The following is an 11749-nucleotide window of genomic DNA, read 5'->3' on the forward strand; positions in this document are numbered from 1 at the left end:
GAGTCTGATGGGGTGCCACGCCCTGGCCCCAAAGTCTATTTTTGGTATTCCCTTGAGACTTCCTTACTCTGCTTCCCTTGCTGTTTGATACAGCACATTTTAATCTCCAGTAGGATCGCACACGTTAACCTTTCATACCATATCCATTCTCCACTTCCCAGCTTCTCAACCCCAGCAATCACTCACGTTTCCTCATTTAACCGTTGTCCTCCATTCTGTTTCACTGACCTATGTGTTAATGTTTTTGAAAAAAATCACAATCCAGATTATTGTTGCTATATAATAAATTTTAGGATTGGGAACGTTATTCTTCACATATTAATCTTCTTTTTAAAAAGTATTTTAGATCGTTAATTCTTTCATTTTTTCATTCATATTTTAGAATTACCTATATCTATGAAGGTCTGGCTGAGAGTCTGATAGGAATTGAGTGAAGTGTGCATATCCATAGACATCTTTGCAAGGTGAATAGGTCAATCCATGGCCACAATATGTTTTTGTGTTTACTGAAGTCTATCAAAGCCGACTAAGTCCAGTTGTTGGATGATTCTCTTGTTGTATATTTACTTGTCATTTTCTTTGCTTTTCTCCTCGTTCTGATGAATTCTGGGAAAGCGGTGTTCCTCTCTCCCTCTGGTAGTTTTCTTGGTGCAGCTGTCCGGTTTATCTGATATTAATACATCCTGTGTTCTTTTTATTAATGTCAGCCAGACGTATCATCTTTTCAATCCTTTTGCTTTCAACTTGTCAATGTAGCTATATTTAAGGTGAGTTTCTTTTAGACAACATGGAATTTGACCATGTTTTTAAATCCAGACTGCTGATCTCTCTCTCACTTTCTGATATACTTAGATCGTTTACATTAAATGTAATGATGATAATGATGATAGGACTTAAGTTTGTAATTTTATTTATTTTTCTGTGTTTTAATGGTAGGTTTCTTGCCTTCACCTAGGTTACTTAATTTTTCAAATAAGAATTCCAATGAAGTTTACTGGTAATGTTTTGGAAGGAGCCGCAGTGATGTCATGATTAAATCACACCTACAAACAGAAAGGTGAGATGTCAGAGCCCGTCAGTTGGGTCAGGACAGAGATGTGGCAGTTTAGCTTCTGCAAAGATTTGGAGCCTTGGAAACTCTATGGAGAAGTTCACTCTGTCCATACTACAAGCTCTTCATGAGTCAAAACCAACTCATTAATCTTGGGGTTGTATTTTCTGGATAGTATTTCAGAATTTTCCAATTTTTGTGCCATGTGTCTGTGTGTGTGTGTACAAAACAGTTGGCAACAAAAGGTTGGCATTTTTAGGTGTCTAACAGGTCTTTGAAATAAAGTTGTAGTGATAAGCTCTTTTCATGTTTACAGCAAGAAAACTGCAAGTTGTAGTTGTTGTTAGGTGCTATGGAGTTGATTCTGACCCAGAGTGACCCAATGCACAACAGAACAAAACACTGCATGGTCCTACACCATCCTTACAATGGTTCTTGTACCTGAACCCAGTGATATAGCTGGTATTCCAGCCTATCTCATCAAGGGCTTCCCTCTTTTTTATTGCCCCTCCACTTTACCAAGCATGATGTCCTTCCCCAGGGACTGGTCTCTTCTGGCAATATGCCCAAAGTAAGACAGACAAATCCTGGCATCCTTGTCGCTAAGGAGCACTCTGGCCTTACTTCTTAAAATGCAGACAAGTTTGTCTTTTCAATAGTCCACGGTACTTTTAATATTCTTCTCCAGCACCATAATTTAAATGCATCTATTCTTTATTGTCTTCCTTATTCAATGTCCAACTTTCACGTGCATTTCATTCAATCAAGAATACCATAGCTTGGGTCAGGCACATCTTAGTCCTCAAATTAACATCCTGTTGCTCAATGCTTTAAAGAGGTGTTGTACAGCATATTTACCTAATACAATATGTCTTTTGATCTCTTGACTGCTGCTTCCATGAGTATTGATGTGGATCCAAGTTAACTTCAAACTTCTCTAGGTTTTCCCAGTTTATCATGATGTCACGTATTGGTCCAATTGTAAGGATTTTGGACTTCCTTATATTGAGTCGAAGACTACAATCTATACTGAAGGCTACAATCCTTGATCTTCATCAGCAAGTGCTTCAATTCCTCCTCATTTTCAGCAAGCAAGGTTGTGTCATGTGCATACTGGAGAGTGTTAATAAGATTTCTTCCAACCCTGGTGCTGCACTCTTCTTCATATAATCCAGCTTCTCTGATGATTTGTTGAGCATATAGATTAAACAAGTATAGTGAGAGGATACAACCCTGATGCACACCTTTTCTGATTTTACACCATGAATTATTCCCTTATTCTGTTTGCACAACTGCCTCTTGAACGATGTAAAATTTCCTTATGAACACAACGACGTGTTCTGCAATCCTCATTCGTCTCAAGGCTAGCCAAAGTTTATCATGGTCCATACAGCCATATGCTTTTGCATAATCAATGAAACACAAGTAAACTTCTTTCTGGTATTGTCTGCTTTGAGCCAAGATCCCTCTGACATCAGCAATGATATCCCTTGTTCCATGCCATCTTCTGAATCTGGTCTGAACCTCTGGCAGTTTTTGGTCAATGCACTATTGCAATGATTGTAAACAAAATTTTACCTGTGTGTGATATCAATATTACCATTCTATAGGTTGAGCATTCTGTTGGGTCACCTTTCTTTGGAATGGGCACAAGCATGGATCTCTTCCAATCAGTTGTCCAGGTAGCTGTCTTCCAAATTTCCTGGTATAGATGAGTAAATTCTCCTAGTGAATCTTCAGCTTGCTGAAACATTTCAATGGATATCCATCAATCCCGGAACCTTGTTTTTGGATAATGCATTCAATGCAGCCTGAACGTCTTCCTTCACCAACAATGGTTCTTATTCATATGCTACCACCTGAAGTGATGGACTATGGACTCATTCTTTCTGGGACAGTGCCCCTGTGTATTCTTTCCATCTTCTCTTGATTCTTCCTGCATCATTTAATATTTTGCATCTAGAATCTTACAAAAGTGCAATTTGCGGCTTGAATTTTTCTTGAGTTCTTCCAATTTGAGATATGCTGATTCTAGGTTCTTCCAATTTCTTCCAATGCTGATCCTAGTTTTTCCAATTTCAGATATGCTAATTCTAGGTCCACTTTGATCTTTTCTATTTTCCCCCATCTTTTAATCAGCTTTCCTCATGAATCATGGTCTTGATGTAATTTCACAGCTCATCACGTCTTCTGTCATTAGTGTTCAATGCATCAAATCTGTTCTTTAAATGTTCTAGAACTTCTGGTGGAATAGACTCCAGATGGTATTTTGGCTCCTGTGGACTTGTTTTAATTTTCTTCAGCTTTATCACGAACTTTATCCTTACATATTAACAAACTGTGGACTGTTCTACAGTCCATGCCTAGACTGCTTTTAGCTGCTGATAGGAGCTTTTCCATCAAGTCTTCCCACAGATGTTGTCAATTTGATTTCTGTGTATTCCCCCTGGGAATTACATGTGTATTGTCAGTCGCCTTTTGTGTTGCTGAAAAAAAGGTATTTGCTATGAACAAGTCATTGGTTCTGCACAATTCTGTCATATGATCGCCAGCTTCAATTCTATCCCCAAGTTCACATTTTCCAACTACAGTTCCTTGTTTCTAACTTTTACATTCCAATCACCAATAACTATCAGTGCATCTTGATTGCATGTTTGATCAATTTCTACCTAAGTCTCTGATGGAATTCTTCAATTTCTTCATCATTACCTTTTATTGTTGGTGCATAAATTTGAATAATCTTTGTGTTGACTGGATTTCCCTGAAGGCAGGTATATATAATCTAGTCACAGCATTGTACTTCATGAGTAAGCAAGTTTTACTCTTTGTCCCCTGTGTTAGGTTAGAGAAACAGACATAGACACTCATATATGTATAGGAAGGAGCTTTATATCAGGAAGTAATTGGATATCAGGGAAACACCCCAGCCCAGTCCAACTCAAGTCCATAAGTCTGATACTGATCCATAAATCCTTTAGACTCTCTCAGTCACATGCAACGATGCTGAATGCAGGGATATCACTGGCTGGTGGGTGCAGTGTTGTGATGCATCTCCAGGTACTCTGGCAGGTCTCAGCCTGGCTAGCGAGTATGAAGGTGAAAGCTGAGAGAGAGAGGGAGGTTCCTAGGACCCTCCTTATGAGAAGGCCATACCCACAAGGAGGCACCGTCAGGCTGTGACCTGTTGGACAGGCTAGACTCCACCCCCACATGTTGATATCTTCAAGTTGATATGAACTTACGTAATTAGCCTTCAGTCTTGTATTTATTTGTTCACTTGGCTTTGTTTATATATTTATATTGTTTTTTAAAGGCGCATATTTTATGTAGTTGCGTAGCTCATCGCAATCAATGACAGCCCAAACCAAACTCACTGCCATCGAGTCTATTTTGACTCATGATGACCCTTTGGAACATGGTAGAACTCTCCCTGTGGGTTTCTGAGAACAACATTTTTAGGGGAGTAGAAAACATCACCCATCTTTCTTGGAGCAGTTGGTGGCTTTGAACCACTAACTTTGCAGTGAGCAACCAAGCAAGAAACCCACTACTCTACTAGAGATCCTCACCAAATGAACTCAGTCATAATACCCTGTTAACCTGCCCCCATCTCCCCATAAAAGTGGGTCTCTATTATTTTTTCCCTGCATATTGTTATTCATAACCATATTCTTCCTACGGTTATTGGAAGCCTGGATGTTGTCTTTGCTTAGCTTTTTCTTATTTGGATTCAGGCAAATATAGGTTTGAACTTCTGGATTGCTGAGAAATGGTACACACTTTCCCCTAACTATTTATTTTTTTCTTATCTTCCTTCCTAATATATAATATGAAGAAATTATCTAATATACCTATCACAGAAGATCCAATAGGATCAAAGGTAATCTGAAGAGGGCTATGCTACACATTTTCATAACATAAAACTCTCATGTGGCTAGTCTGTTATTGCATGCTGCTCCAAGCCAGTTGAAGTTTTAAGGGAGGGAGAGTGAATACATTAATGTAGTATGCAGATGCCAATCCATCAATACCTCGTATAGCACCTGGAGTCACTAGCTTTTCTTTTCTTAGCTCAGCAGAACCAACCATTGAATTTATTCAGATCAAGTAACCAATTGATTGGAACAAAAATGGTCACGGATTCCTTACATGAAGAGCCTTGGAAATGCTATGCATTTCTATTTATGGATAAGGGAATGCATATATTCAAAGAAGAAGTTAGGTGAACTCACCGACAGAGCAAATGGCTGAATGGGTACCAACAAGCTAATCACACATTCATAGTCTTTTATTTTTGAAATCACACAATTTAGCCACTTCGCTCGAGGACATCTGTAAATTGGTTCTTTTAAGCCTCCAAGCTGGTTTACATAAGCATGAGGATAAAATGGCTTCCATTCACACAACAAGTCTCCAGAAATAATTGGCTTCTTTAAGTGGACAATTTCATTTCCTCTTTTGTTTATAACAGGCATCTCTGGGGGGAGGAAATTGGGACTCAGCTGGATTTGGTTCCAGTGATTATATATATATTTAACATTATTGTGTAGAGATTATTGAGGTGAAATGACCCTGGATAAGATTGGATTTAACAGGGAAAATCAGAAAACAAAACCAAAAATCCTCTTATATATTAAAAAAATTCAGCATTCTTTCTTAAATGTATTGTTCCTTCTGATATTTTGTTTTTGTTTAATACTAATATGTACCCTATTCTCAAGTCTTAGCTGCATGAATCCATAGTTGTATTTGTGTGTGGAAGGATGAAGGCATAATTATATGGAACCATAGTTTTACTTTGGTCTGGATGGTGAAGCTATAATTATAAATAATTTTAAGTAATTCATGGATCAAGGTACTCTGCAAGACAGGAAATATACCTGATCTCCCTTGAAATCCAAATGCTTCCTATTTCTACCTTTATTGCACATCCAATAAATACCTTTCTACAAGGAACATGCGTTATGATTCTGATCTAGAATCTACAGATATGCTAGAGGCAATCAGAAACTTGTTTTCTTTTTTCTTTTTTAAAAATCATCTTATTAGAGGCTCATACAACTCTTATCACAATCCATACATACATCAATTGTGCAAAGCGCATTTGTACATTCATTGCCGACTTGTTTTCTTTGAAAGATAAAAAGACAAGTGATTTCTCTTCCTCTAAGGCATCTCTATCCTGAGGTTTCATTGATTGTTCTGTTGAGGGTTTTAAAACCATAATTATAGGCACATCTATTCCATTGTTTCCATGTGGTATTGGACAAGGAAATGCAATTAGTCAAATATTATAATTAACCTTCCAGGTCAGCATGCTCTTCCCGATTTGAAGGACTAGCTGAAGACCATAAACTCCTTTGTATTACAAGCAGTGAGCCCTGGGATTCATCAGCATTAATAATCAAGGTAATTTATTCTGACAAGGGAAGGCAATGCTTCCTACATCCAGCTGACGCATATGGGGAATAACTCAGATATAAAACATGAATCTGAGATGAATGGTATTTACCTGGTAATTATCTTCCTTCCTCTGTGCTTCTGTTTTCTTTTCTCTCTCTCTTTCCCCTTCCTCCAGCCCCTTTTGCTCTCTACCATCCAACCCCGGGGTAGGCGCTGAGGACATCAAGATGATTAAAACATGGTGGCTACTTAATTGGCTTTTATTCAAACTGTTGAAGTGATTCACTCATATTGCAACCAGCCATAGAGTGAGAACCACAAATAATTTCCCCATCCACATATTTCAAATAATAGTAAAAGAAATATATTTTTCTTCTGGACAGACCAAACAAAACATGCAGACATAGAGTTGCTTCTAACTCACAGTGACCCTATGTAGGGTTTTCAAGAATGTGAATCTTTACAGGAACCCACCAACTCATCTTTCTCCCCAGGTGCACCAGCAAAAAAGTCAAAGGTTTTACTTCTCTGGCCTTTTAAATCTATCATCCAGCTTTCTAATATACATGAAGCAACAGAGAATACCATGGCCTGGGTCACCTTAGAGCTCAAAGGACATATTTACACTTTAAGACATGAAAGAAGTATTTTGCAGCTGATTTGCCCAATGCAATGCATTACTTGATTTCTTGACTGCTGTTTCCATGAATATTGGTTGTGGAGCTCAGTAAAATGAAATCTAGTTTTAAGGTACCAACCCCCTAACCCAACTGCCATTCAGTTCACTCTGATTTTTAGTGACAATATAGAATACTAGAGTAGTACTGCTCCCTAGGGTTTGGGGGTTGTAAGTAACTACAGGTGAATAGATTGTTGTTGTTGTTGTTGTTGTTGTTGTTAGTGTCCTTCAGTTGATTCCAAATCACAGTCACCCTGAGTACATCAGGACACACTGCCTAGACCTGTGTTCTCTTCACAATTGTTGATATGATTGAGCTCATTGTTGCGGCCATTGTGTCTTGATGGTTTTCTCTTCCCATCCTCTTTACTCTATAAAACAGGATGTCCTTTTCCAGGGACTGCTCTCTCCTAATATAATGCCCGAAGAACTTGAGACAAAGTCTTTCAAACCTTGATTCCAAGACACATTTTGTTCATGTATTTTTCCAAGATATTTTAAATATTTGTATGCAACACTATAATTCAAAGGAGTCAATTCTTCTACAGTCATCCGTATTCATTGTTAAATCTCCACATGCATATCAGTTGATTGGAAACACATGATTTGGGTCCGTACACCTTAGTCCTTAAAGTGAAAACTTTGCTCTTCAGCATGTGAAAGAGGTCTTATACCAGAGATCCCAATTCCTGAGGACGCTCTGCATAACAACAAAACACTGCCTCAGCTGCAGCATTCCCACCATTGTTGTTATTCTAGAGCCCATTGTTGTAAGCACTGTGCCATTTTGTCTAATGGGCGATCTTTCCACTTTCCAATGACCCTCTCCATGGACTGGTCCCTCCTGAAAGCATGTCAAAAATGAGTGAGACAAATTCTTTCCCTCCTTGCTGATGAGACAGCCTGCAGAGAGGCTGCTGGGCTCCAACTGATGCCCTCACATTAGCAGCCCCACAGGTACCCACCAGGGCTCATTTCACGGTAAATAGCTTTAAACAAGTGTGAATAGAAACCATTGACTCTCTATAAAGTAATATGTTTGGAGTGTAACAATTAAAAACTACATTTGTGATACAAAATTGTTTTAAATAGCTAGGGAACCAATAAAAATTGTACAATTCTACTGGACGTGATGGAATTCTGGACTGATATGATATATGTATTAAATCCCAATGAATAAAAATAAAAACAAATAAACAAAGGGGAAAATGTTGGCATTGTTTTACACATGCTAAGTGACTAAGAATAATATAACAATCACCTATAAATTGGGAGACCTGCTAGGGTAGTGGCTTTGTGCTGGGCTGAAATCAGAGAGGTCAGCAGTTTGAAATCATCACCCAGTTCCCAGGAGAAAGACTGGACTTTCTACCCCATTAAAGAATTACAGTTTTGAAGATTCACAGGAGCCGTTTTACCCAGTATTATTGGATCACTACGGGCCAGAATCAGCGCAATGGCAGTACGTGAACCTCTACATTATTGTGCAATGGTAGAAGAGAGCTATCTGAAATCAGACACAATGTTGTAAGGCCCTCTAGGCTAGGTGTGGCTCAGCGCATAGGGTGAATTGTAGTCACTTATGGAGGATGGACTGTGATTTGTTCATTTTCTATGGTCCCCTGGAACTAGGATTCCATAGGTGTTGGTTCCTTTGGCTTGCTGACAAAATTGCTCACAATTAAACAGAAAATTAGCATTATACTTAAATACTGCTCTAACTTAGTAATGGTATCTGACCATAGTGCCATAGCAGAACTGTCAGTAAAAGTCTTAAATAAAACACGATTAATGAAGCTGTGAGTACTTTTGCCTACAATAATAACCATGCTGTTATAATGGCCTTACAATTTATAACCTAAACCCTCTGAGAAGGAAGTCACACTGTTAATAACAATATGGAGACAACATATGAACCACGATCATCTGTACTTCTCTAAAATGTATGTTCCTCCTCCATCCTAGCCAATTAAAGTCTCCAGGAAGGCTTGCTGTTTTCAATGATAGAAATGTTCAAACCACAGAGCCTAGAATAGTGCCTGGAATGTGCTGTATTAATAATAATACTTATTCAATGAGTGAGTCCCTCATTTGGTTGATGGTTTTTGTTTTTAAGTGCCATTACATTGATTTCCATGCTCATCAACTTTCTGTATACCACATTGAAACACGGCCTTGTCCTGTGTAATCCTCACAATTATTATTTTGCTGGGGACCTATTGTTGGAGCTACTGTGCCAATCCATCTCATTGAGGATATTTCTTTTTGGCTCTGACCTTGTATTGTACCAAGCATGGTGCTGTCCTTCTCCAAGGACTGGTCCCGCATGGTAATATAGTCAATGTGTGTGAGACAAAGTCTCTCCATCCTTGCGTATAAGATGCATTCTGTAATTCCTCCAAGACAGATTTGTCCATTCTTCGGGGATGCTAATATGCTAATATTATAATAATAGGCTAATATGCTCCTTGAGAGAACAAAGCAGGTAGCATTCATTGGGCATAAACTACTGAAGTTGGCTTTCTTAATAGTGGTCACAAGCAATATCGCACAAGGCTAAATGGAAGGTGTCAGGCAATAGTCAGTGACCCCTGCAAAACCTCTCTAACAAATATTTTAGAAGAGATATATATCAGATAAATATATATCACAAACACTCTGCGCTCTGTCAAGCAGTTGGACTCACTCTCCCCTCCTTCAATGGTCTTGACTTCCTTATGGAGTCTCTCTGCGGGGTTGAGAGATGACTAGAGAGCTATGACTGCTGGTGTAGGCAGGAATTGTTTGATCATGCTTAGAGAAAAATGCTCATGTCCTCCTCATTTAAGTTACTCTGTACGATGGGACACAGACACGTTAGTCTCCATTACTTTTAACATAAATGCAATGCTTCTGAGCATGTTCCCCTCAAAGTACCTTCCATTGAAGCCCATGAGAAATGGCCAACTGTGATTACAATCACCCTCTACAGGTGCAGAAACAGGTGTGTGTAAATGAAATAAAAATGAGTGGCATCACAAAGCCATACAACGAAAAGCTGAGGCTTTAAATATAGCTACTTGGCTTCACATCTTAGGCATTCACTACCTTAGCTCAGGCCTAACATGAGGGCAGCTTATAATTGAGACATAAGTGGGGTCAAACAGATCAAAGCAGGAGGAGATTGTTTGCTGTTTCAGGTTGGAGCTACATTTCAATGGAGGATTTATTTTGACTGGATTCTTACCCCTTCAATCTTTAGATTTAAAATAAACTTGGACAAGTTTATTGGGAGAGCCAACTTTCAATTTTATCTTTTCCCATCTTGGTAACCAATTTTCCCAGCAGTATTTATGGAAAGTATCATTCCTTACCTATTGTTCACAGGTGACATCTTTGCCATAAATAAAAAAATCCAAATATGTATGAGCTTATACTTGAGTTCTTTTTGCTAATCCATTTGTCTCTCACCACACAACACCAACTATCCAGTGTGGCTTCTACATTAAATATTGATATCTGGGCAGCATGGGACCACATGACAGTCTTCCTCCACGCAGCAGTTTACGATTGTTAATGCTTTGCTTTCCCATATTGATTTTAGGATCAACTCACCAATTTCCAAACACATATATGATCATTTTGATGGGAATGAGACTCAAACTATACATATATTTAGAAAGAACATAAATATACAATTGTTTATTTCTACCATCAAATAATTGTATGTCTAAATGCATTTACAGAGCTTCATATGTATCTCAGTCATCATGTGTCGGGTTGAGACCTTCAGTTTTACTTTGTACTTGCTGTGCTTATCTTCCGTGTGATAGTCAATGTATTTCTATTTCTAACTGATGCTGGTTGATAGGAATGTAACTGATGCTTTTATACTCCTAGTGGATTCCACAATCCTACAAAATTTACTTACTGATTATAGGAGTTTGTGTAGAGTCATTTGATTTTCTATGCATACAATTCTTTCATATCTGATTAATGAGAACATTATTTCTTCTTTTCCAAACTTCATGAATTTGACGTCTTTTTCTTTCCTTGGGACCCTGACTAGGACGTCCAGTACAAATTTGTATGGAAGTTATGAGATCAATCAGAATATATGTATATATTTCTCACATTTCATCATCATAGGGTCATCTGCTTAATTTCAGATTAAGAAAACGCACTTCTATTGTGAGCTTCTTGGGTTGTTCTATTTATTATTTTACTATACGGGGTGAAATGTTATCTAATGCTAAGAAGATCTATGAAGATTGCTGTGTGGTTAAATTATTTTTTGTTGTTTTTGGTATGTGGTAAGAATGATCATCCATTGTTAAACCCACCCTGTAGACCTAGAAGAACTCACTTGGGCCATGGTACAATGAGAGAGAGAGAGAGAGAGAGAGAATTTGGTTCTGTATGTTGGCTTTCCTATCCACTAGTTAGATAGGAAAAACTAGTTGGGATTTTTTTTCTTCTTCCCTTCTCAGAAAGAGTTACTGTAATTCTTCTTCAAAGCCCTATTTTACTGGGCACACAGGACCCCTTACTGTTTTAATACTACAGTGATTATACATTGAAGAAATATTCCCAGGATTCTCTTTTTTCTTTTTTAATTATTATTTATTTATTTTTAA

Source organism: Echinops telfairi, unplaced genomic scaffold (genome assembly GCF_000313985.2).
Source record: "Echinops telfairi isolate 266 unplaced genomic scaffold, ASM31398v2 ScPeMD7_1;HRSCAF=3_0, whole genome shotgun sequence".
NCBI lineage: Eukaryota > Metazoa > Chordata > Mammalia > Afrosoricida > Tenrecidae > Echinops > Echinops telfairi.